The 26,875-nt window shown below is 48.2% G+C and overlaps 1 protein-coding gene across 27 annotated transcripts in view; it reads right to left on the bottom strand.

Moving 5' to 3' along the window:
- NAV2 (neuron navigator 2) overlaps positions 1–26,875 on the bottom strand; it is a 740,939-nt gene that overhangs the window by 300,778 nt on the left and 413,286 nt on the right. The gene's annotated exons all lie outside the window — the stretch shown is intronic.

Genomic DNA, 26,875 nt, shown 5'->3' with positions numbered 1-26,875 from the left:
AGCCAAAATCAAGAGCATGGACACTGTCTCACATAAAAGATGTCACAATAAGAAGCCAGTTCCCAGACCCCAGGTGGTCAGGGGAGGCCTCAGCAATCACATAGTAAACATCACTGCGTAAGGAGGGAGTGTGGCATCTTGTGCTAAGTGGCTTTTCCTAAAAGACAAACAGCACAGGGCCTCCTGGAACCCGGAACCGGGAAGTCTTCTTGCCCAATCTCGCTCCTCCCTGATGCACTTATCCTCTGTACGAAACCCCATGCCACGTTTCCCCAAAATCCAAGGATGAAGACCCCCCCCCCCCGCCCTTGGGGCACCTGGGTGCGGCTCAGTCGGTTGAGCGTCTGACTTCGGCTCAGGTCATGATCTAGCGGTCTGTGAGTCTGAACCCCGCGTTGGGCTCTGTGCTGACAGCTCAGAGCCCGGAGCCTGCTTCGGATTCTGTGTCTCCCCCTCTCTCTGCCCCTCGCCTGCTCACACTCTATCTCTCTCCTCTCAAAAATAAATATTTTTAAAAAAGCCCCCCCCCGCCTCCAGCCCCCAAGGAAGTTATCCGACACTACCTTTAAAAGCTCTTCCTCCCACTAAGCTGAATTTTGGTCTTCATTTGGTGGGGAGAACCCCAGAGATTAATCCTTCTGGGCCTTGAGCACCATGTCTCCTTCATGAGACCTCACATAATGTTTTGCTCTCCTATAAATACTCTTCGTGGAACAAGGCTTTGGTTCTCTCAGTCCCTCGGGGTTCTCCTCCAGACAGGGTGATGATGAATAACAATGACGATGATTATGAAAATAAAAGCAACGATATTAGCTCTCACTCATGAAGCACGTACTGTATGGCACTATGTCGTGCACTTTATAGGCACTTCTAATTAAACTGTCACAGCAACCCTGGGAGTTCAGGACTATCATTCTGTTCGGGCCCTATTCCAATCCAGCCATATCCTGCTAAAACGGCCCCTGATATGGTCAGTCTGCTTCATGGTACACAGGGCTACCGATGTCCGCGGGCCTGACATGTGCTCCCTCCAGTGGAGCCCCAAACTGCCTTCTACTGGGCAGGCACAGATCTCGAACAAGCACAGGCAGCACTCCACCCGGGTAGAAGTAGCATTAAAGAGGGTCCAGAAAACAAAAGTGGGAGGCAGTAAAGACAAAGTGTGTATCATTTAACAGTCCGGGGGGATGTTGAGCCTAGAGAAGGCACGGCCAAGGGAGAGGTGTCGGTGGATACAGCAGAAGGCTCATCCCTGTGGCTGCCAAGAAAGCTGCAGACAAGAGACCCAACGGGGGCAAGGGGGGAAATGGGCCGGTGTGCTGGCTGTAGGGGGCAGGCTGCCGTATGACAGGCTGACTCCGCGCCCACCATTTTTCACTCCCCACGCTCGGATGGGACCCTGCTGTTGCCAAACTGGTTGGACTAAGTCACAGACAGTAAAAATGACCTGTCTGGCTGCCATATCCCTGATCAAAGCAGACTCATTTCAAAGGCGAACTGTCAGCAACTAGGGAGATTGCAATCAGACAAGGAAAAATAAACGATAAGGTTACCTCAGGGGTTAAAAAAAAAAAACAAAACTCCCTGAAAAATAAAGTTCTCTTTTGTGCTTCTGAAATTCTCAGTCCCCATAACTCCATGAGGAAAGACAGACACTAATTAAGGAATATGTTTGGGTCCTAGATGAGACCCTCACGTCCACTTGGCCCCATGCTTTGTCTAAGGTGGGGAAATTTTCTGAAGCTGTGAGCTTCAAGAGCTTACCCAACACTAGAGATCAGGTTGGGATCCCAGGTGCTTGGATACCCCAACTTTTCTCCCACACATCCTCTTGTGTTAATCACGGTGCAATGAAACCACAAAAGGTTCCAAAGGGCACATACACACCTACACAGACGCGCACACACACACACACACACACAAACACACAGACATCTGTTCTCCTTCCTTTTCACTCTCTCTTGAGAAAGACAAGGAATCTCCAAGCCACCAAGCTAGACCCACAGAAAGCTTACACCTCAGGATAACTGGATTTCAGACCAGTCTGGGGTCTGGATCTTCAGAGTAAAACAATTTGGTCATGAGAGGACTTTACTGGACAGGTTTCCGGGTGTCTCCATAGAAATGGGAAGAATTACTTTACTTGTGATATGATGGGGAAAATGGAAATTCCACTTGTTCCTCAAGCCCTGGGGACTTGCTAACATCTGTGCAATGTACGGATGTGCCTAGGAAGGGGCAGCTTTGCCTGGAAACCAATGGGGTCCTCTCTTCCCCTTTCGTGAGGCACCCCCAAGCGCTGGAACAGCCAGAGGACACACACCACCCAGGCCTGTCAGCAACGGGCCCAGGGCCACTCTCTGTGCAGACCTACCGGCAAGGACAGCACGCTCGAGTTGCCGGGGGAGTGGGGGGACTTCAGTCTAGCTGGGGGGAGGACGGAGGTGCAGCAGGGGCAATGGTGGTGGTGGGGGAAGCATTATAAAACCATCACTAATGTCATACCTGCATTAATCAAACAAAGTGTGTCAATTTAGTAAAAGATGAGGGGCTCCCTTGGGCTCCGGAAAGCTGCCAAGATAGACTCTTTTATCCAAGTTTGAGGCCCTGGGCTGAAACCCAGGAGCAGTCAGTTAAAACAATTTCTCCATCAAATTGCTCTCCTGAAAAGGAGCATGCAGCCTCCTCTTGACTGCTGAAAGTCGCAGGAGTCCCACACAAAGTGGAGCCTTGAGGTGCTCTCGCCAATATACACGGAGTAAGGCAAGGAGAAGACAAAGAAAGGAGTGTGGATTGAGCACCCACACACCTGCTCTCTTCCTGCTGCTGGGGCTGCTGCTGCATTGGGGCCTCTATTTCCTTAAGGGTTTGCAAAAGCTCTGCGGGAGAAACAAGCAAACGCTGGACTGTCCTGGCAGAGGCAGGCAACAGGCTTTCTGAGGCTCAAGGGATTCCCCTGGTCCCCAGTCCCCACACCAGCACGGCAGATGCCCTGGCCAGCTGCAGCCCAGCACCTAAGGTGCGCAGACTTGGCAGAAAACCGGGTTCACGGCAGCGGGCCGCTGACTCCAGATCACACGCTGCCTGCCCACACGCGAGACCCATCGGCTGGTTTGCTCCATTCACCTGGGGTTGCTGCTGCATCGCAGAGTTTTGGTGGCAGGGACACAACAGTCTGAGCACTTACAGAACTGCCTCGGTGAAGCTCCGTAACCTGGAGTGCCCTCTCTACTCTTCCTCACCTTTCTAGATCCCGCAAAAATGTTCTCTATTGGCAGATTTCCCACCAGGGGGCGTAGGATCCTTGAGGTCCTTGAAGGTAGAGCAGTCGAGTCTCTGAGAGTTACCAGGCATGTGAGAATGCTTTCAGTCAACCACCAGGAAGAGGACAAGGACTTGCACGTGTCCCACAGAAAAGACCATGAGTAACTGCTGACGTGGATTCGTGCCACTCTCCTGCAAAAGCCTTCAACAGCATCCCACTACCCTTGAGATGAAGCACCAACTACTCCCGAGCCCTTGGCAAAGTCTTTCAGGGCCCAGCCTGTGTGCACCTCTCCTGCCTTAACCCCCCGCCCCACCCCTGAGTGCAGCAGAGGAGATGGGTGCTGAGGGGTTAAAAGAATGCCAGCTAGGGCAGTCCCAGTGTCTCTGATCCATGGATTTGGGGATTTTGCTTCCAAGAATCCACAGATGAATGGGAGCTGTCAGTATACTGGAAAGAGGCGGGCTCTGAAGTCAGTTAAACCCAGACTTCAAAACCCTCTCCAGCTTCCGCTTGGTGACCTCAGGCAAGTTACTTAATACATCTGAACCTCAGTTTTCCTCTATCTGTACAATGGGTGTCATGTGAAGAGAGCAGTGAGATGACATACATAAAGCACCCAGCTCAGTGCCCGGCACAGTGCAAGTTCTGGATCCCAAAGCCCTCGCGCAGGCTTCCAAAGCGGAGTTACTGTAAAGCAGTGCTTGGTCCACAGTCAGAAACAAGTGCCGCTCCCCACCCACAGCCTCCCTCCCAACATGCCCCATGCACTCTCCAGGCATCCCCATACAGGCGCAAGCCAGCCTCTCCCTGTGTCTCTTTCAAGCCATTTTCCCACAGCAGATGAGACTGGCAGTGATGATTTCAAACCAGATTTATGAAAACCCATAACTAGAAGATTAAAATTCCAAATGTCATCTGGATAAGACGGGCCAGATGCTTGGAGAATTGCAAAAGCCTCAAGCTCTGTGCCCTGGCAAAGAAGTGGGAGTTGTCAAGGAGCTCGCGTCAGAGGGTTTCACTCAGTTGAGAAGGGCGTGCACGTTGTCCACAACGGAAAAGAAGAGACGCGTTTTAAGTGGACCGAGTGCGCACGCTGCACCTGCTAGATGAACTCAAACACCATCGACTGGCGTTTGGGGTGGGCTCTCATTCGCTGGTAGGTCACCATGCTCCCGGGCTGGCTCGCCAGCCCTTCTCCTGGGTAGGTTTGGAATGTGAGTCTGTCTCCCCTGAGACCTGTGGCAGGGACCAGAGGGAGGGAATCAGATCAGGACCACTAGGAGAGAAAAGCCCTAGAAGCTAAATCATCAGGACGAAATGCACAGCAAATGGCTTCAGCTGGCTGGAACTACCTCCCACAGATCCCAAAGAGCTCAAAAGGGAAGGTGACAATTATTTCCCAAACTCCTATCATATGCATGCCCGCACATGACTTCATTGAGTCCTAACAACCACCTCATGAGGGTCAGCACTGCCATCCCTACTCTGTACAGGAGGAGACTGCTGCTCCGAGAAGCTAAGCTAGTCTTCTGAGTCCTATAAGCTCCGAACACAAAGTGGCAGAGTAGGAATTTGAACCCGGTATTTCTGATGAGGAAACTCATCCACTGTCCGGGGACTGGCTCCTTTCCACCAGAACTGCCACATCTCATGGTCCGTTTCCACAGAGGCTGGCCTGCTTCCACTGACTACCTGGACCGGAGCAGCTCAGGTAGGAACATAAATCATGAACGTCATGGTCAGAGCATTAAAAAAAAAAAAAAAAAAAAAGGCACTAAAAAGAAAAGAAAAAAAGAATGATTTGTGTTGGAAAGTTGACCCTTGGCCATAGTCTAAGCTGAAAACTATCAGTGAATAGAGGAAAAATGCTTTTGAGAAGGAATCTGCTTCACTGACCAAGCTGAAAGCCTAAAATCGCCTGGGAGTCAGGAATCCCAAGCAAAGAGCTCACCCTCTTGGAAAACCAATGAGGAAGATGAGCAAGAACCTGCAGGAACATCTCATCTACCGCCCGCTGGCCCAGCTGCTCTCCACCCCTGGCCTTTTCCCATGTCACTCCAGCCTACATTCTCCTGCTCCGTCTGCGTGCCTCCATCATTTCACTCCCCTGCTCTCAAACCTCTAAAGATGCCCCTTATCATCTGAGATCAAGTCCAGAATCCCTAGCCTGGCACTCGTGGCTCAGTCTCACCTCCACCCTCCCTGCCCGCCTCAGAGAGGCAGTGTGGCTTTGTCACTGGGCACACCGGCCTCAGTGTCAGGCTTACCAGGGTTTAGTACCAACGTGTGACCTTGGGTACGTTACTAAGGCTGAGGCTAAAATGGGAAGAAGTCACTTTCGGGGGGGGGGGGTGGAGAACTGAAACACTGTACATAAAACGTGTTTAATATAATGCATGGAACCCAGAGAGTGTCCAAGAAAAAGGAGATGGGAGATTTCAAGCCTTCATGCCAGAAGACAGGTTGGTAGCATTATACTGTTCCATCTCTGACTTCCCCTGACCAAGAGCCTCTCTACCACATCCCCCCTACACACCCTGACCAGAATTCTGCAGGGTCCGGATCAAGCCCAAACGATTCTTCCCTTCCCGTGACCTCGCTGGTAGTCACTGCTTGTTACCACGTAGCTGGGATTTGCACGCTTCCCCTGGTTAACTGTCTGCCGTATCTCCCCATGGTTATATTGTCTACTGGCACACAGCGTTTACTCCCACCCCTTCCTACACTCTCCTCCATCTCCACACTGTAGTCTGGACACACATCCCAGACTCCCTTGCAGTCGGGCTTCCGGGTGTGATTTAGGTTCTGCCAATGAGGTCTGGAAGGCAGGAGCGAGGCAGAGGGAGCTGGCGAGCAACCCGCAACAGACAGAAATGATCATGGAAGCCAGATTCCGGGTTCCAACACGCAGTCATCAGCTTCATGAGAGTCAGAGGCGGGTGGGTGGCGGCAGCTGGGCAGCAGCACAGGGCCGGCATCACCAGGCCCTCTAGATCTCCGATGTGGTGGTACGGCCTCAAAACCAAGGGTACGACTACATCCTCTTCTGTCCTTCCATCAATTCTGTATGCTATCAGTATCCAGTATTAAATCCCTGCCTGCTTGAGTTGCCTAGAATGATTCCAAGTTCCTCAACGGACCCCAACTAAGTCCCCAATTTGCTCAGCACCTTCAGCTCCGTAACTATGTATCACATTATCTATTATGCAATTAAGGGTTCGGCCCTGGTCTTAGGAGCTGCTCACTACAAGAGTCCATCCAGGGTCCAGATTTATATTACCCTTGGAAGCTGGCTCAATCCAAACAGGCACCGCAGCCCCTCTGAAAGCCACTGGTCTGCGGGACTGACAGACTAGGCTGTGTACCACCCAGCAGTTCCCACAGCCAAGGAGGGCTCAGAACATCTGCAGAACTGTATTCTGGGAAAGGAAATAACCACCAACATCTGTCCCAGAGCAAACCTGGATGACAAAACCAGACCTGTCACAGGAACAGATTTTTACCACACTTATGAGGCGGCTAGCTCAGCACTTAATTTTCAGATGAAATCTTTCTGACCATTCTGTGCCCTTTGATAGTCCCTCCTCCTTTCCCTGGTCTGTCTTCCTTTCTCTCTAGTCAACAGGAGTTTGATTTCCTTTATCAACCTGTGTCACAAAGTATGGCAGACAAACTGCTGTGGCACACTTAGCAAAAGTTTGGATTGCACTTTGGAAAACACAGTATTTAATTTTTTTTTAATCTTTATGTATTTTTGAGACAGAGAGAGAGAGACAGACAGACAGACAGAGCATGAGCAGGGGAGGAACAGAGAGAGAATGAGACACAGAACCCAAAGCAGGCTCCAGGCTCTGAGCTGTCAGCACAGAGCCCGACACGGGGCTCGAACTCACAAACTGCGAGATCATGACCTGAGCCAAAGTCAGACGCTTAACTGACTGAGCCACCCAGGCACCCCAACACGGTATTTTAATAGCTATGTATTTATTTCTAGGATTACGTTTTATTATGCCCCATGATTCTGCTTTTGCTTTTAGAGACGGGAATAGACAGTTTCCTCTTTAAATGAATTTCTGAAAAGTAAGTGGTCAACCTGAAGGCAACTAGTAAATACATAAGCAATACGAGCGATAGACAAATATAGCCAAATAAATATGAATATGATATAAGAACAGTGATGTCTGGGTGACACAGACTTAAATCTTACAAATATATTTTCTGGGGAATTTCACATATCTAATCTACTCGGCTTATCGGGGTAGTAGGAGATAGCTCTAAGAATGTTCCCAATTCCTTTTGAATAATGTTCTGTCCCACTTCTCTTCGGGGCTCTTAAAGGAAGACTGTCAGATGGAGTTAGGAATTTCAATAGCCGTTTGCAGCACTGTGCAGGTTATTCAACCTTGTTTGCTTCACTCCCATGCCCGAGGAAAGACGCCAGTGCACACGCCTCTTGATCCACAGGGCACTACTAAGCAGAGCACAAGGATGCGGCTACATCTTCTAAATGAAGTCATTAATTTCAAAGGTTGCTTTTAGTTGAACTTATTTATCTAAATGCCATATATATACGCATACATACATATATACACATATATACATATGTATATTCCTAGAGTTGAGGGAAGATCAAGATTTGGAGTAAATTATTCAAATAAATGAATGTTAACTGGGAAAAATGTTAGTATCTGGAGCTAGTCTTTTTTTAAAAATACTTGTTTATTTTGAGTCCTCGTGAATATTCATAAACACAAATGATACTGAGGCTAGAATAAACAGCCTACCCCCCCTTTGTTCCAGTGTAGACAGGGGGATAAGAACTTTCTGGGCAATCCTCAGAAGCATGGGCTTCTCCTGTTCCAACCAGATGTGACAGAACAAAGGGTCAGGTGCCGTAAGTGGGATGCAGATGCTCTAGCTCTCTTCTCAGGATCCGGCTTCCAAAGAAGGCAGGTAACAACAGCTGTGTTAGCATGCATTGGCCCCAAATGTAAGTAGCGCTAGGCTGCGGCTGACTTCCTTAGCCACAGAGCCATGGCTGCAGAGCGAAGGGAACTCCAGGGTGCAGATTCACAGTTACGAGAGGGAGTGGAAGTGGGTGATCTTCTCTCTAGCCATCCCATAAGGATGCTGCTGGCACTGAGGGTCCCCCCAAACTCAGCATAAGAGGGCATACGAGAAAAGGCTGGAAACAATGCCAAGGAAGGAACTCACTACCAACAGTGCAGGATGAGACCAAATTCCCTATGGATCTACCGCAGTCATTTTGAGCAGAGATGTCACAAATCATAGCCTGGAATGTGCCTGGTAAGGGAAAAAGTCTTCTGGAGAAATAGCTGTTATACTCACTACAAACGACACATTTGCTCCCAATGTTTTCTGGAGGGTGGGGCCACACCTGCTACATAAAGCAACTGAGTCAGGTTCTTCAGACACAAAGTCTACCCACAAGACTAGGATCTCGAGAAGAATGCAAGAAACACAGTGTAAGAAAGACACTGCGGGGGCACCTGGGTGGCTCAGTTGAGCATCTGACTCTTGATTTCAGCGCAGGTCATGACATCGCAGTTCATGAGATCAAGCCCCGCGTCGGGGGGGGGGGGGGGGGGTGGGGGGTGGGGCAGCGCAGAGCCTACCTGAGATCCTCTCTCTCCCTCTCTCTCTCTGCCCCTCCCCCATACCTCTCAAAATAAATAAATAAAACATGTTAAAAAGGAAAAAAGAAAGACCCCACAATTCAGTATAACCAATGCAACAAAAGCATGCTTGGTGTAGGATCCTAATAGCTGGTGGGGGAGGAAACCTTGCTGGCTTAGGTGAGGAAAGAAGGATGCCTCCTCATAGCTCCAGATACAGGTTCCACTTCAGAAGACCCTGCTCGCGTGGTCTGCCCGTCTGCTCGGGCATCCATTCACTCGGCAAATAGTTTGAACCTTTGAACCAGGTGCTGTACTAGGTACCAGGAATTCAGCAGAATGTCAGACATGTCCCTGAAGTCAAGGAACTTACCTACAAGTTGAGCGAGAGGGATGCTAAACAAGTTGATATATTTATAAACAACAATTTCAGTGCCTGCGGTGTGTTATGAGGGAAGGACAGAGAGTGATGTGAGGTAGTGGCTGAATGAAAGTCAGGGGGAGTTCTCGAAGGATAAAATGAGAAGGGCCGGGTGAGAATAATCAGGGCAAGGGAACGGCGGAGACAAAGGCTTAGAGGTGGCAAAGAGCCAGAAACTGTGAAAAGAACATAAAGGAGTCCCTGGTGCCTGCCCTCAAAGAGAAAAGGGTAATGTGGGGTACAACCAGGGGGTAGATGACATGAGACCCCCCCCAAGCCTCGTCACAACAGGCGGTCCTAGGGAGGCTTAAGTGGGGAGCAACATAATCTAAGCTTTCACAAGGTCACTCTGGCCACCTGTGGGAACAATGGAGGCACGGACGGGCTCAGGAGTGGAAGCAGGGAGCCCAGGTGCCTGGCTAGTGGAATAGTCCAGGAGCAAGAGGCTTGGGTCCGGTGATGGGAGTGGAGACCAACGAACGTGAGGAAAAGCAACGAATGAAGACTGGGCACACTGCATCACTGAATCAATCTTCTCGGATGAATAAATTATAACTTGGCTGGAATTCTACCTGATTTGATTGGCTTCCCTCAATTCAATCATCCTGAAAGTGAAACAGATTATACATACAGCCACTGGTTCTAGAGCAGAGATGGGCAACAAACAACATCTTCGAATGCTACGACAGCCAACTGTTATACAAAATGTGCATTCAGACAAGCTCAGGGCAGCACCTCCATCCTTATTAAAGACAAATGGCTCCCCCCAACAGTAAGCGGCTGGGTGCACCCTGTGTTCCTCTGCCTCTCCCCTCCCCCCACAATCCGAGCCCATTCTAACTTTGTGGTTTCAGAGTTAAGAGCCCGAAACCTCCCCAGAACAAGCTGTAACTTCCAAGGAGCAATGTGCTCTGGCATCATGCTTCAGTAAACCCAGAAGGCACGTGGAGATAAGAGTATTAAAGGTACCTATTAACGAAGCCGGAAGTCCTTAATCGAGAAGAGATGTCCCAAAGGGAGACACAAACTAGAGCCCGCATCCCGGCAGGGGCTGAGCTCCGTAACTGCTGACACGCTTGCAGAGAAGGCCTTTGCTTCCCAGCTTCCTCAAAGAGCAGCAGAGAGGAGGAGCAGGGAGGAGCGGAGGTTTCTCTCTATCCCTCCGGAAGTTTGTCGTGCATGCCAGACAGCAGAACTCAAGCCTTCAGCAGAACTCAGGTTCTTGTTTAATTTTTTTTTTTTCAATGTTTATTTATTTTTGGGACAGAGAGAGACAGAGCATGAATGGGGGAGGGGCAGAGAGAGAGGGAGACACAGAATCGGAAACAGGCTCCAGGCTCTGAGCCATCAGCCCAGAGCCTGACGCGGGGCTCGAACTCACGGACCGCGAGATCGTGACCTGGCTGAAGTCGGACGCTTAACCGACTGCGCCACCCAGGCGCCCCTCAGGTTCTTGTTTAAAAGGAGTGCTGTCCCCCACAGCAGACCACAGTGTTGGGACTGGCACCAAGAAGGGACCGTGCTTCCACGGCTTAGGGGAAACTCCCCCCTGGCAGTGACGGTTCTGCCCTCCAGAAGAACTTGTGGAGGAAAAGGGAGAGGCTAAGGGGTTGATGGCAGGCAGGAATGTCACGACATAGTTCTGACAGCCTGTGACCTGGACCTAAGTATGCGTGCGTTAGAGAGACCAGCAGGCAACGAGGTGAATTTAATCACCTCCCACTACCATTTAGGTACATCAATTAGCCATGTGTGTGCAGAACAGGTACCCCTCCCTGCCCCCACACCCAGGGTAGTCCTTTGCGCATGGTGGCCCAGAGGGAGGGCTGTATGGAGCCATCAGGAGAAGGTGAACATCTGCAAAGCATCTCCTAGGGGCTCAGCACCGTGTTAGCATCTCTGCTGACGTAAGGCCTCTATATAACCCCACTAGAAATGTTCTTAGGTGGGAAGGACTGACCATCTCCATACCGGGAGGGAGTAAATGAGGCCCAGAGTCACGTAACTGGTGCACAACACAGCCGAAATCTGAAGGAACCGATCCCAAGTCCCACATGCTTTCCACACCTACCAAGCACTGCCCTCAGGATAGAACCAGGGTTCTATCCAACCACTCAGCTTGCCCCAAACTCTTACCTAGCTTAAGAAAGGTGCTCAGTCACAGAGGTTCTCACGTGGAAACTTTAAGGGAAGGAAAGACCTCCACAGCACCCCAGCTCTGCTATGTGTATTCACCAACAGCAATGGGACGGGGTCTCTCACCTCTGTAGAGTAAGATCGTCCTTTGAAAAGCTCCAGGCACAGCTTCTTCCTGCCTGGCGCTGGGCACGGAGACCTGCCATGCCAATGTCTGCTTCCCATGGCTCTGCACCTGGGCCAGGAAGGGAACTTGGCCGGCTTGCCACACTCATGGGCTGCAGCAGATTGGTGCAGGTGGGTGTGGTGTGGGGTGAGGTGGGAAGGCAAGGGGAGGAGTCCCTTTGCCGTGCCCTCCTCACCTGGCAGCTGGTGAGGCGGCAGTGGTTAGCCCAGGGAGGGATGCCCCATCCTCCTCTGGTGTCCTTGGTGTGAGTGATGTTAACCCCTGCAGGCCTCGTCTACAACCAGGCCTGGCACAGTTACTGGCAGTGAGTGCTTAAGAGTATGGATTTTTCAAGCTGGAATGACCTGGGTTCAGTAGCGTGGCTCCCCTTCTCATTAACTATGTGACTCGGGGAAGTTACTATCTTCAGGGATTTCGTTTCCTTATATATAAAATGGGGGTAATAACAGCACTTACAGTATAGGGCTAACGTGTAGATGAAATGAGATGATGCGTGTAAAGAATAATGCTTGCCACCTAGCAAGTGCTCAGTGCCTGTTACTAGCAGAAAACATGCATACTTTTTAAACAAACGTCGCTGAGGTGAAGGTCTTCCTTGAAAGCAGCAGAATATCCAACCCGCATAGTCCTCCCTTTTGCAAACCGAAAACGAAAGGAACAGCTTAAGAACCCACTTGGGGGCGGACTCTGCGTGGACTGCCTCAGAAGCACAACATTCTCATCCCTTTGGAGGCAATAAAAGATCCGGCCATTGCCTCAGCACCTCCTATCCAGGCAGGTGCTTCCAATAGGCATGACCTCGAATCTAGTCAACCACCCCGCTGAGGCAGAATTACTCCTATAGAGGAATCTGAGGCTCAGAGATGTCAGGTAACTTGACCAGAGTCACACAGCTAGTGCGTGGTTGGGATTCACACAACAACAAGAGCACCATTTTGTAGTCCTTACACTGCATCAGGTGTTGTTCTGAGACCTTGACATATATTAATCCATTTACTCCTCAGCACACTCTAGATGGGGAGGTACTGTGACTATCCCTACTTCACCGATGAGAAAACTGAGGCCCAGACAGATTAAGGAAAGTCATGCAGTGAACAGCTGGGAACCAAGGCAGGCTGGCTCCAGAGGCTTTCTTTAACCCTAAGTACCTCTCAAAAAAAACCCCAAAAACAAACAAAAAAAAAACCCCAAACCAGCCCTTGTTCTGCTCACTGTACTATCCTGCCTCTCAGAAATGAAACCTCGTGGGAGTGGAAGACACGTTCCTAATAAGAGACAACTGTGCTGGAATAAAAAAGGAGCTGGGCTGGAAGTCAGGAGGCTCTGGGCCGTGACCTTAAGCAAATCACTTTCCCTCTCTGGATTTCAGTTGGCCCAAGGATAAAAGGATTGGTTTGGACTGGAACTTTGCACTGAAAATGTACAGCTCTAACAGTATATGGTTCTCTGAAATGGGCCTTCCCCCTTCCTGAGGAAGACCATGAAGTCCATGGAAATGTGGGCTGAGGTTGCTGACAGGCCCTTCCAAGAGCAGCCAAAGCACGTCTAATGGAAGGAGCCAGCATGTGGCCAGGGGCATGAAGGCCGGCCCACAAGTGAGCATCTGAGGCTGGGAGGTCCTGGGCAATTTACCAGGCCCTTGGTTTTTCCCCTTTGGCAAAGACAGGGAAATAACTTGCTTTAGTGGGTTGCTTTGAGGTCGTAAAAATGGTCATAAAGCATTTTCCCAGATTCAAAGTCCGGGTTTGCAAAATGCTCTTGAACTCAGCCATGAGAAGAGTAATCAGAGAAGAAGTCGGGACTTTGCAGGATTCCCAGAAAGCAGTCTGAGAATGTAAAGAATCTTCATTACTTCTCCATGCTTCTTACAGCGAAGAGTCTGGTCCAGAAAGAGGGGAAAAAGCCCCAACACTAATTTAAAGCAACTCAGAAGATATTCAAAAGAGTACCGTGCTGTTTAGTATACTTATATACTATCCTGTTCTCCAAAGACTTCATGTCTCCCATCGGACAGTAAATTCTCAGAGGATATGAAATGTGTCTGTCTCTAATCAAGACCTGCCGAGCTTCTGATTCATTTCCAAGGTGAGATATGAGTATACCTCCCTGTATACCAACCCGCCTAATCCTCCTCTCCTTTCCTTGAGTGCCTTGATTCAAGTCAAGTCAACACACATGCACTGAACACATACTATGGGCCAGGCAGTACCCCATTTGTACATTCTGGCTACAATAATGTCTGAAAATAGCATCAGCGTCTTAGACTTCAAGCTAGGTATGAGGTTGGGGGATCAAACCTCCCCTATAAAGGTTTGAAAAGGTCAAAGAAGGATCCTGGGGTTTCAACTACTTGCTTAAGGTCTGTCTGTCTTAATCATTATGCATTCGTATAATACTTATCACGTACATTCTTACTACATAAGAACCAGTGATTCGCTCATTCAACCGTTACTTCTTTGGCAGCCACTCCTTATCAGGCACTTGCTGACAGTCCTGAGAGGTTCAAAGAAGAAAACTGGCATATTACTTCTTTTATTGAAAGTCTAATTCCAAAGATGTGCTGTTACCAATTTTATTTTATTTTTTAATGTTTATTTATTTTTGAGAGAGAGACAGAGCACAAGCAGGGGAAGGGCAGAGAGAAAGGGAGACACAGAATCCAAAGCACGCTCCAGGTTCTGTGCTGTCTGCACAGAGCCTGGTGCAAGGCTCAAACTCGTGAACCCTGAGATCGTTGACCTGAGCTGAAGTCGGATGCTTAGCCAACTGAGCCACCCAGGTGCCCCAAGCTGCTACCAATTTTAAACTAGATTAATGGCATCTCTCCTTAACTCATTTATTTAGTCAACATATATTGGGCACCTATCCTGCACCTTGACGTTTAAAAGCTGTCGAGCATGGTTCTTGCCATCTCGGAGGCCAGCAACCTGATTAAGGTGACAGCTGATCACTGCGAGAGGTGTTATAAAGGAAAAAACAAGGGCCTGAGATTTTGAAGAGGATGCCTACATGATGGACGGACCAGGGAAGGTCTCTGTTGAAGGATCTCCCCTGGGTTGAGTTCTAACAGATGGGAAAGAGCCAGTCCTGTGAAAAGTGGGAAGGGCACACGGGTCAAGGGAATAGCACAGGTGCGCTCCCCGAGGTGGGGAAGACTTGGTGAGTTCAAGGCAAGATGCTGCAGCTGGAGGCTGGTGAGCAACCAAAGAGGATGCAGGAGAGAGAGGAGAGGAGGCAGAGCAGATGGTGCAGGGTCTTCTAAGCCACGGCAAGGAGTTGGGGTTTTATTCTTTGTGGGAGGCGAAGCACACGAAACGCACTTGACGCGGGAGAGTGAAATGGTGCTATTACAATTTTGACCCTCCCCTGGTGCTGTACGGCGAAGGGACTGACAGCAGACAACAGTGAAACTATGAAGACTAGTCAGGAGACCACCGAAGTTCTCCGAGTGAAGGACGATGGTGTCCTAAGAGAAAACCAGAAGCGGTCAGGTTTTAGACCTGCTGGGGAGGTACAAACAGAAGTACTACGTGTTGGAGTGAAGGTCTGCGGGAAAAGGAGGAATCAAGGATTCTAGTGAGGAACTGAGCTCTGGCTTGAGCAGCTGGTAAATGGCAGGACCCTTTGCTGCAGTGGTTCTCGACCAGCGGTGATTCTGCTCCCTAAGGGGACATCTGGAAATTCATGGAGACCCTTTGGATTATCGCCACTTGGCGTTGCTACGGACTATTCTATAACGGGTAGAAGCCAGAGATGCTGCTAAACATCCCACAATGCCAAGATAGCCCCCAACGACAAATAATTAGCGGGCCCCAAACACCCACAGCCCCAAGGCGGAGAAAGCCTGGCTTCCAGAAGTGCAAAGAGTGAGGTGAGGAGACGGTCTGAGGGGTTACTTAGTACCACATCTGGGACATATTAAATCTGAAATATTCATGTTAAATTGTCCTTGGAACCACACTGCTCAGAATGGAGAAAGTAAAAAAGCAAGATTGGTATCCTGGTTCCCTTGAGGAGAAGAGAACGAGTCCTCTCTCTCTCTGAGCCAGGAGAACCCAGTGGTCTTACTCATAATCCTCTCACCTGCTAACTTGTGAAAGAGAGTTCATAAAATCAAGGCAACAGGACTCTTTACACTTGCCATTCACCCTATCTGCAACCCTTCCTTTCTCACGCTCCGAATTCTGCTCCGTGTGCAAGCCCAGCACTAAGTCCTAGATTTGTGAGGCTTCCCTAAAGACACCCATCCTGGCTGTGTCTGAATTCAGACAAGTCTGACTTCTTCAGCACCTGCCGTGTGCCAGCCCCTCTCTAGGTATGCCATCACGTTATCACATACATATCTCTTCAAGATTTCTGACATCCTTGGCAGGAAAAGATTCCACCAATCTTCCAGATACAGAAACTGAAGCCCAGACAAGTTAAGTAATGATTTGGACCAAGTTCTTTTGGCTTCCGAGATCAATGCACTATGCGGGCTGCCTCCCTCTGATCTCCCCCAGCGCTTCACCTACACCCTTTGGACGACGACTAGGTCCTGCCTCAGACCACAGCTCCCCGGAACACGGTTCACCCGTGCATGCGAGTAGCTGGCACACAGTTCTTGCTCAATAACCTGTAGATGCGTGTTCCCCCCGTGTTAGTCTGGCCTCACCAGCTGGTCTGTCAAGAGCTTGATGGCAGGGAGCATGTTGAGGAAATTCTCCCCTCTTCCCTCTTTCCCAAGATCCCACTTGGATTCCCTGAAGAAGGAAGTGCCACCATTATTTCTGGCCTCCCTCTCCACACCCACAGGAGATGCGGTGTCTAATCTGACCTGGCAGAAATCAGTACTCTTACAGGGCCCTGACTTACTGGCGGCGGGGGATGGGGAGGTGGGATGGGGTGGGGGTGGGGTTCAAAGGCAGGAATCAGGCTCCCAGCAGTCTTCCTTTACTTCTGGGATGCAGACACTCCTGGGCCCTCTTTTCCTCTCTGTTTTGTATCCACCCGGGAGTCTAGGTGGCAGGTTAAATTCGCTGGACCCCGTGACCCATTCGGGGGAGCGAAGGCAGGAAGCCTTCCTTTGCACTCAGGCCTGAGTTGTGTTCTTTAGAATTCATCAGCAGTCCCGGAGTCGGGGAGTTACAAGGTGATTACCAAAAAGGTGCTCTGCCAGGTGAATAAAGCCCACTTGTCTTTGTCCCCAGGAGGGAGAGGAGGTGAGGGCACAGTCTTGATTTATGTTGCATTCTCATCCCCCCACCTAGCTTGCACCACAGTGTAGACAAGCATTCAGTAAAACCTGGAAAGTGATATAAATAACCTCAAGCATGGTCCTGCCAAACCAACCCATCATGTCTCGTTCTCCCGTCTTTCCAACCTGCTCCTCCTCCTGACCCTCTGACTTCTCTCAGTGACGGTGCTGCAGTCCAAATTTCCCAGACTGAAAGCCTCAGGAGTCTCTCAATCCTCCTTCCCGTTTGCACACCAGTAATGATCGGGTCAGCCAGTTCTGTCAATTCTGCCTCCACAACAGCATCCCTACCAAAAGAATGCCTTTGCCATGCCAACACCTTAGTCTTGGCTGGCCCTATCTACAGAAGCCCACCAAAGCGTAAACCCTGGGAGGAAAGCTACGGCCTCTCCATCACCTTTGTACTCCCCATAAATGAACACAGCACTGGGACACACCAAATGTCCACAAGCTGGAGCAGCCGTAAAACCACCTTTCCCACAGTCAGTCTTAAGCCACGAAATTCAAAGAGGGACAGGTGGCATGGGCTGCAGCTTTTCTTCTTCCAAACGGGACATCAACGATCAGAATCGGTCAGACCCCCACGTTCCTCTGCTGCCAGAGCACAGCCATACCTCACAGAGGGCACAAGGTGAGTGAACTCTACCTTCAGTCAACAACTACTAGCTTGGGACACACAGTAAAAGCCCGAGAGAGCTGGGCCTCACGATAGCTTGAATTCCGATATAAAGGGCCTGGTTATTTGCTCCGGAACTCCATCCAGAACCCCAATCTCAGATGACAGTAGGTAAAGATCTTCTCTTGTGTTCCGTGTGTGGGAGCATCTGTGTGCATGCATGCATGAAGGAGAGGGGAGGGAAGGATTGGGGAGATAGGGAGATGAGCACCCCCTCCTCCTTGGAAGGTACAAGGTGGATCCCCACATCTCTTGTATTCCCCAGGCCCCATCTACCTGGGGAGCCATCCAGGAGCCACCACACTGGGAAACTCCTAGACTAACTGCCATGACTTAGACAACCCAAGCAGCTACAAACCCAGAAACACTCAACCAACATTGGATCTGGAGTGTACCCCTACTGCAAGGGAGCCAGACTACACCCTGGACCAAGACCCAGGAATCTTGGCTAGCCACTGCTCGGATTCACTCAAGTTATTTCATTAACCTTACGATAAACAACCCTGCATTTTAGGTGATTCGACTTTGCATTATGTTGAAAATCAGAATGGTGATGTCAGAGTCGCCCCATTAACTGAACACATAGTGTGTGCCAGGTGCTGTGTTGGGTCCGGGGAATACAAAGATGACAGAGATTCAACGGCTGTCCCCCAACCCCTGCCCCACCACTCTCCCAGCTCCCAACCAAGGCTTATGCTTTAATAGGTGTCTGCACAGAGTCAAGGTAAGCTGAAAGCAAAGGGGTGGCATGGCGGATGGGATCCTTTACCCACAACAGCTACTGTGAAGACGTAATGAATAGGGTTTGGCTCCCAAAACATCTTGGAACCGCACCATACATGGCCTTGAAACGCGAACGGTCTCCTTGAAGAAGTGTATTTCAGTCACACGTCAATCTTCATATCGTTAGACTATAGGAAACCTCCAGGAGTTAAGCGAAAGGATAATGCACCAAATTCCTAGCATTGTCTGATTATACACATGCTCTTTTTCTTGTTTTAACCAACTTACTCTCCAAGAATATCCATGAATAGAACTTTTCTCCTCCTTACCTGGTGTAAGGTAGGAAGGTACCCATCCTTTACTGAGTGATAAGCATCTAGGAAAAAAGGGAGAGTGCAAAGTATATAGCATGTATTCAGGAAATATAATGGAAAACAAACCCCGTGGTCCCCAAATTGGCCGGGGTCTGAAATCGATTTATTCAAATAGGGGTCCCCTTAAACCACAATATGGCTCAGTCTGCAAAAGTACCTAACCAGAGAAGCAGAGAGACAACTTCTGAGGACTGAAAACTCCCGTGTCTACAGCTCCCCACTCCTCCCCATACAGCAGCCAGACATTACTCTGCAGAGAGAACATTTACTACCATACTTAGTGCTTTAAAAAAAAAAAAAAAAGCCAACCGACGCAATAAACTCAGTTCATTTAATTTCAAAACATGAACTCACAGCTATCTCAGGAAATATCACCTTACTCTTTAGATTAAATGTTAGCCCAAGTCTAGAAGGCATTCAATAGTGAGAAAGTAGTGTACTTTAGTTGGCTTCTCTAGGCTCAAGTTTCACCAAAACAAGTTTCATACAAAGATTAGCCAAGTACTGGGTAATGGGATATGGCAGGCTTACATCATCTGTGGCCCATTTCCAAAGCAGCATAACTTTTCCAGGTGGAATTCTAAGTGCTCCCTTCTTGCTCTGTATAATCTTTGTTATACCAATTTGCAAGGTGGGTAATGGCAGATGCATTAAAACCAGTTACAGGCCAGGAGACCGTAGGCAGATCATTTCATCTCTCTGGGTCCCTGCTTCCACCATTGTGAAGTGGATTGTTGGCAGGCACTGGTCATAGGCCCCTTCCTGAACTCACTTTCCAAAATTGTCAGTCTTGGACTCAACTGTCTAACTCTTCCTCTGGCTGCCCCAGCATGAAGTCCCCCATCTGAGCTTTGAGTCCAACATTCAAGCACTGTGGGTCTTAATTTCTATGAGTATGGATGGAAGCAATTATTGGCAGACCCAGTCAGCTCACCTCCCAAATGTACCGCGAAGCTACACTTCTAACCCTAACATTAATGAATCCACTTTGCATCTCGCTAACCCCTACCCTACAGTGGGAGATACAAAAAAGAACAATGCTTGCCCTTGGTGATGATGATGATGATGATAATGAATTTTTATTGAGTGCTTATGAAGTGTTGGGTTCTACACTGAAGGTTTTACTTGCATTATCCCATTTAATTCTCACAAAATCCCTATTACATACACATCATAGATGAGGGAACTAAAACATCAAGAGATTAAATGATTCACCCAAGATCTCGCAGCTAGAAGGCAGCAGAATCCAAGATGTGAATCTGGGTCTGTCTTATCTTTTAGCCAATCTCCATACAGTAAAACCTTGGTTTACGAGCATAATTCGTTCTGGAAACACACTTATAATCCAAAGCACTTGTATATCAAAGCGAATTTCCCCTTAAGAAATCACGGAAACTCAGACGATTCGTTCCACAACGCAGAAATATTCACATAAAAATTATTATAATACCGTAATATAATACAAAATAATAAAGAAAATACAAAACATAAAGGAAAATAAACATTAACCTGCACTTACCTTTGAAAACCTTCATGGCTGGTGTGAGGGAGACGAGAGAGAGGAGGGTTATTGTGTAGGACGTCTTTTGCTATCACTAACGGAATCGCTGCTATCTCTTGGCTCAATGAAATCGTTTTCTTCTCCCGCAACTTTAACAAGGAACCTATCTGATAACACTTGCTTTTGCCTCCTTTTGAGGATTTCACGGAAACGTGACATTGCATTGACAATCACCCATAATCCCGCAGTAAGAGAGACTGAGACAGAGAGAAGAACCATTGGCTCAGTTGTGATCATGTGACATTTGGCATCAGATGCTACTTGTATTGCAAGACATCGCTTGTTTATTAACAAGTTAATTTTTTTTTAACTTTTTTTTTGACATTTATTTATTTTTGAGACAGAGAGAGACAGAGCACGAACAGGGGAGGGGCAGAGAGAGGGAGACACAATCAGACACAGGCTCCAGGCTCTGAGCCATCAGCACAGAGCCCGACGCGGGGCTCGAACTCACGGACCGCGAGATCATGACCTGAGCCGAAGCTGGCTGCTTAACCGACTGAGCCACTCAGGTGCCCCAACAAGTTAATTTTTAAGTTAAAATTTATTAGAAATGTTTGCTCAGCTTGTGGAACACTTGCAGAACAAGTTACAATCCAAGGTTTTACCACACTCAGACTAAGCAAGTTTAAGTATAAAAGCATCTCACTTTGCCCAGGACAGGCCTGGTTTATACCCACATCCTACTGCAATTATTGATAGCACCCCTTTCGCTCTCAGACGTGCTCTAGCTTGGATAATAAATTATACCCATAGTCACGATGCCTCCCTGAGGAGCGATAATAATGATTGTTACGCAGTCACGTCACATTTGCAGCGAAGCCCTTCTTAACCACCCTATGTTAATCGGTGACCTCTCCTGGACTCCCTATCCTTCTTATCCTGCTGTATTTTTCTCCATACCACCCATCACCATGAAAAAGGAATATGCATTTTATTTATTGTCTGATCCCTTCACTAAAATACAGATGTCTCCTACTTTTCGGAAGTTCACATTATGCCACTGTACTTTTATGAAACACCTACATTAGTACCTGTTTTCGCTCACCAAAAAAATATTCGGAGGGGATTTTCACTTTTACGAAAAAGAGCAAAAAGCAAAAGTTGCATTCTGCATTTGTTTTGCAGGGAGCCCTGACCGAGGCAGCGCCTATCCCGAGCAGTGAGTGGCACCACCAAGCTCCTTCCCAGGGAACTACACTCAGCATCTCAAGCTGCCATGGGCTTTGAGCTGTGTCTGCGAGCATCTGTGCTTTATCTTGACTTATTTTGTGTATCCGTTAGCGAGACGTGTCCTAAGGTATCAGAAAAACCTAAGAGAGGATGTCTTTGGGGTCAGAGAACACTCAAAAAAATTTCCATATAAATGAATGGCAATTGCTTCTTCAGTTTACATGATTTCACCTTAAGAAAGGCTTTATAGGAACACTCTACTTTCAGCGGAAGCAGGGAGCCTGTATAAATTCCACGTGGCAAAAATTTCCTTTTGGTTAGGAGTGTATCCCCCAGTATGTAGTAACTGTTTCATAATTACATAAATTATCTGTTGAATGAATGAATGAATGTACCGACGTCATCATAACAAAAGCGAACATTTATTGAGCATTTACTATGCGCTGGGTGTCGCTCAAAAGACATATATTTTATCAAACAACCCCAGCAAGCCCAAGTTTGGAATAGTTACCACCATCATGGAGAAACTGAGCCTCAGAAAGACGAGGCAGTACCTGCTCCAGGGCACGCTGCACTTGGTAGTTGAGCTGGGAGGGTACTGAGGCTGGCATTTTATACTCCTAACCTCTACTCTGGTAATGCACACCAGCAGCTCAGGATTTGGGGCAGTATGGGATCGAAGACAGGCTAGCATTACTGCCTCTCAGAGATCCCAGGAGGCGGTATGGCCAGGCAGGGCTTCACAGAAGAAAGGGGACTTGATTTGAGCTTTGGAAGACAGGATAGTACATGGAGACAGAAGAAGCATTTAGTCCCAGGTAGTAGTAGTGAACGCGGAAAATCACAGGGCTGGCCATGCTGCTTGGATTGAACAAATTTTGCAGAAGTTGCCCCGCAGAGTAAGATTTAAAACAGTACTGTCACCCAGAGAGCCTTGCACACCGTGGAGGGAGGAATCGGACTTCATTCACTAGTGAGCAGGACTCCTCACAAAAGGTTTCGGACCAGAAACAACTTAGTCTGCAATTTCAATTCCGGAAGCCTCATAATAACGTCAGAGAAGTTGACAGGAGCTACAGGTGAGGACGAAGGCTCACCTCTGGACCCTCTGCCGCCAAGGCATATACTGCAATTGGTAAAATCTCTGGTTAAAGCACCTGTTTTCCTATAGATCTGTTTGTGCTTAGGGTCCCTTCATGGTCCCTGTGAACAGGCAGCCCTTCTCTCACTATGCCAAAGAGAACGTATAATGCAGGCGTTTACTCTTCTCCCACACCACAGCATCATGACCACATGTGGTTAGTATCTCTGGTGGCAAGGACAGTCCTCTCCTACTTCCCAGTCTTCCTAAATATCTCCATCACACTTTCTTGTTTCTCTGTTTAAACCTCTGTCAACTCATTTTAACCCCTCGTCTTGTTTCACGGCCTCTCAGCCTCCCTGGCTGCATCTCCTATGACATCACGTCTGCAACATCTGAGTCAAGAAGAATAATCCTTGGGAATAGCCCACGTGTCACCAGCCTTAGGCAGTCTGGTCCACACATCCTGGACAACCCTGGAGACAGAAAGAAAAGCTTAGCCACACACGCCTTCTGGGTGGTTGGCAAAGTATGATGGAAGCCAGAAACGAAACCAAAAAAAGAAAAAAAACCTTTTTTTTTTTTTGCTGAGTCCACTCAAAAACAACTGCATAAGTAACACAAGAATGCTGCATCACCAAAGGGACCGATTATAAATCTCTATGTCTCTATTAACATAAAAATGAAGGAAAATGTGTTACCTCAAAATGCCATCCAAAGGAAGTCACTTACTACTTTCAGGGTGTTTCTTTCTTCTCTTCCCAATATTTTATTCTTAATTTTCCCAATAATTAACCTGAGTCAAACCTTCCTTCCACGCTTTGGTTTCAGTTCCAAAAAGTGTATCAAGGTTATGATGGCTCATTACCCGCAGCAGAAATGCAGATGGAAACATTCCTGTATATTTCAACCTGGTTTCTCCAGGAAAGGATGGAATTTCTTCCCTTGAGATTTTTGGAATTAACGGAAAATGGACATGATTTCAATACCCAGGGAGATGGTAAAATCTATGTCAGTCACAATTAGTGGAAAGCAGGAGAAAGTTCTAGAAGTCCCCAATAGTGGAAATGACTGATATTTTCCAGCAGAAGAGGGGAGTACCTCCAAGATGAGCGGTAAATGAGCTTTATTCAGAAAAAACAAAAAACAAAAACTAGAAGTTGTTAAGAGGGCAATCAGTTTTTGTGCAGAAAGGGGAGGAAGAGCTGAAGGATCGTAGTATTTTCAACATGGAACCTGGGAGCTCAGGAACTGCAGGGGCCATAGCATCCCTGACTTTGGGAGGGAGCAACAGAGCTGCAGAAAGGCAGCCGGGGCCCTTTAACCCACTGACCTCTTTTAATCTGCTTGTTAGCCTGGCTTCGGATGGGCCCAGGGGGTCTTTGACCAACCTCTGGGGGGAAAGGTCAAAGGTCAGAGGCACATTCCCCAGTCATCATTACTCTCAATTATTCTTCATTCTGAGCCACTTTCTCCTTCATTTTGAGGAAGGGCCCCATTAAGTGTTTTCCAGGACACTGAAGGGCGATGACCCAACCCAGGCCTGCTCGCTATGTTCCCTTTCCTCTCCACTTCAATCAGAGCATCTCCCTGAGCAAAGCAGGTATCCAGGGGGTAGCAACTCACAGAAGCACCTAGCCCTGTGTATCACAGGCATACTCATATGTCCTATACTGAGCACAGCCGAGGGCCCTGCCGCTCTCCAGAACATGCCCAAGCTTTTACAGTAGAGCGGTTCCAAGCACAGCCTTTGCCATCAGACAAAGCAGACGTTCTACAAGTTTCCAGTCCTGGAATCTTAGGGAAGTCCCTTATTTCTCTGAGCCTTAGCTTCCTCACCTGAATAATGGGGATAATAATAGTTTCCACTTCACAGGCTTATGGAGAGGTTGAAATGAATAAAGCTTAAAGGCTCAGTATACGGTAGCTATTAATATGAGTATTTTAGCAGTAATATTTTTTTGTCTTTCTTGATAAGCATAATGTATTGTCATTGACAAAATCTGGACTATAAAAAAAAGTATAGACCAAAAAAAAAAAGTCTCCCTCCAGAGCTCAGCACTGTTAACACCGGGAATGTTTCTGTTGTGTCTTTTCTCCACACATGGAGACATGCACACACTACTGGACCATTTTCTAATCCTAAGAGCAACCATCCACTGCCTACCGACCACACTTCTAACTCTCACAGTAAGTCTGTGAGACGCTGTGGGACCCATTTACAGAGGAGGACACCAAGGCTGGAAGAGGCCGTGCCGATGCCCCCAGGTCACACAAGCCAGCACTTCCTGAACAGAGCTGTGACTGCAAGTCTCTCTGGCTGGAACACTTAGCTCTTAGATCGAAGCTGCTCCAGAAAGGGTCTCATTCTTCTCCTTGCACTGCCAAAGCTGGAAGAATCTAAAAGAAGGGACCAAGGGAAGGGGTGATACGAATGTCAGAACCACCCATGTCATGCTCAGGGGGGTGTGCCCAGAGCTTACCCTTCCCAGTAGGTGTTTCAGGCCTGAGCAGTCAGCCCCTCTCACTTCCACCAAAGGCCCTGGTGACCCTGTCGGGTAGGATTTGGACAGAAGCAGGATTTGTCGGCTCCTGGCTTCTACCCTAGGTGGGCAGGTGCATTTCTGACATTCCCCTGCAGGGATAACACATTAAAATTCAAGTTTTGCCTCTAATTACTCTTGGCCTTATTTTGATCCAATTAGCCCTAAAATAGAACATAAAGTAAAACCTTTGGTTCCATTTTTCAGTCACAACAGTGAATTTTCAACCTGCAGGTTAACTGACTTCATGTTTACTGAACTGCATGGGTGATAAAAGTTCAGACACTCACCTCTGGCCCCAGGGCGCATTTCGGGATGGTTATTCACACACAATTGACTTCCAAGATGTTCCCAGAGAGCTCCTTCCTACTGAGGGCTACTCATGATTCAAAGGTAAGAAAGGTTTATTTTCCCCCAAGCTCATTAGAAGACCAAACCATTCACCATGGAGAGAAAATAACAACAACAACAACAACAACAGCAGCAGCTGTTCCCATGTATAGACGCCCATGTTTCAGACTCTGCTGGATAAAGAGGAAAACTGATTCCAAGATTAGTAAGTGACCAGGCTGGAATTCAAACCAAGAATCATCTGAGAGCAAAGCCCTTCACAATGAACACAGCCTCCACCACCACTGGGCTCTGCATACAGTGAGCACACAAATAACAAATAACTAGTAGACCAACCTGCCAGTAAATGATAAAACAAAAAGCAAGCTAATGATGTGTGAACAAATGACGTAGCCATGGTTTCCAGGATCCTGCAGAAAAGCTGAGGCCCATGCTTGAGTATAGCCGAGGCTATGGGAATGTGGGGATGCAGTCTGGGGGCAGTGGGGTGCACAAGAGCAGTAGCTGCTGCCCTCCCAGTGCTTCCAGTTTCTTGGAGCTCCTCCAGCCCCTCCTCCACCTGGTAGGGGAGTACTATGGTGGACCACAACCATCGTTGGGTGGTCCTCACACAGTTAATTGGAAAAGTGAGACTCAGGTCTAAAGACTCAGACAGACCCAATAAAGGCTGACCTTTGACCAACACTGGGGAAAGCTCCCTCCACAGGATAAAAAGGCAGCTATGGTGAAGCAGCGAGGACAGCCCAGCCCTCACCACAGCCACCTGCCAACAAGCTCTGTCCCCTGGGATGCTCCACGTTTTCCCTGCATGCCAAGTAATTCTTTTGCTTCTCTCTTCCTTGGAAGCCTCTAGGTCTGGCAGCCTGACACTAGTCCACACCAGGACCCGACTTTCCCGTGCTATATCCTGGAGTGGCATCTCAGGTGGAGCTTGGAGAGAAAATGTGTGAAACTCTGGGCTCTCCCACGACAGTCTGGTTGGAGAAAGATTCCAGGAAAGGATTAGGGAACTGGAGTCCTGACACGGTGCAGCAAAGGTGCATAACGTCTGCTAATGTTACAGCACATTAAAAGAAGTTGTAAAATTGTAGCTTAAAGTTAGACAGGCCAACCATAACACAAGAAGTATGAAAAGCAAGGTGCCATTTTTCCAACAAATAAGTTCATTATATGAAGAACCAATGTAGGTTGTTTCAGCATCTTGTTATCCAATGCGGCAGCTGTGACTTTTTTGGTAGCATCTTTAAAGAGCTCAATCAGCATGAATTCCAGTTTATTAATGATACCTATTCTTTAGGTATAGGTTCTTACTATGTGCCAGGAAATTTTCAAATATGGTTTCTTACCCTTACACCAGCAATACAAGGTGAGAACTTGCCCCATTTTACTCAGGAGGAAGCTGACATCCAAAGGGGCAGCCAACTTGGCCACAGCACTGGCAGACTTCAGTGGGGAATGAGGATCTCCTCAAACCCATCTGATAAAAAATAAATCACAAAAGCAAAACCC

Source organism: Leopardus geoffroyi, chromosome D1 (genome assembly GCF_018350155.1).
Source record: "Leopardus geoffroyi isolate Oge1 chromosome D1, O.geoffroyi_Oge1_pat1.0, whole genome shotgun sequence".
NCBI lineage: Eukaryota > Metazoa > Chordata > Mammalia > Carnivora > Felidae > Leopardus > Leopardus geoffroyi.
This window is presented reverse-complemented; position numbering and strand designations above follow the sequence as displayed.